General features: G+C 51.6%; 1 long non-coding RNA gene across 1 annotated transcript in view; it reads left to right on the forward strand.

The window, feature by feature from the left end:
- The first annotated feature begins 95 nt into the window (after window positions 1-95).
- LOC112062881 (uncharacterized) overlaps window positions 96-547 on the forward strand; it is a 6,399-nt gene continuing 5,947 nt past the window's right edge. The window contains exon 1 of the long non-coding RNA XR_003677703.2: window positions 96-239. This is a non-coding gene — a long non-coding RNA (uncharacterized lncRNA). The remainder of the gene's footprint in view (window positions 240-547) is intronic.

Genomic DNA, 547 nt, shown 5'->3' on the forward strand with positions numbered 1-547 from the left:
CGGCTTCCCCCTCCGGGGCGGGAGAGGCAGAGACGGCCTTAAAGCCCCACCCCCGCCCTCCGCAGCCCAAAATTACGCACGAGCCGCCCACACAGCAGAGCACAGGCACACAGGGAATCGCGGGGCTGCGAGCAGGAGCGGAGAGAGAACGAGCGCTGGCGGCAGGGAAGGGGGTGGCGGCGACAGAGGCCAAGGACCTGGCTCCGGTCTGGCAGCCTCCCGCGGACCCCCGCCTCTGTGTATGTCACCGTCTCTATGGAGATTCCCCCGCAGAGGACAGTGCGAGGGGCTCCAGGCGCTGCTTAGGCCTAACTCGACCGCCGGCTGATCTAAATTTAAGTTTTAAAAATTACCAAACATTTGCTCTTCTTATTGTCCTGGGAATTACTCTCCTCCCTCCTACTTTTTGAAATTGAAATATAGTTGATTTAAAACATTATATTTATTTCCGGTATCCTAACAGTGATGTATAATTTTTAAAGATTTTACTTCATTTAAACTTATTATAAAATAATGGCTATATTGCCTGTGCTTTACAATATATCCT

This window comes from Physeter macrocephalus, chromosome 20, assembly GCF_002837175.3.
Source record: "Physeter macrocephalus isolate SW-GA chromosome 20, ASM283717v5, whole genome shotgun sequence".
NCBI lineage: Eukaryota > Metazoa > Chordata > Mammalia > Artiodactyla > Physeteridae > Physeter > Physeter macrocephalus.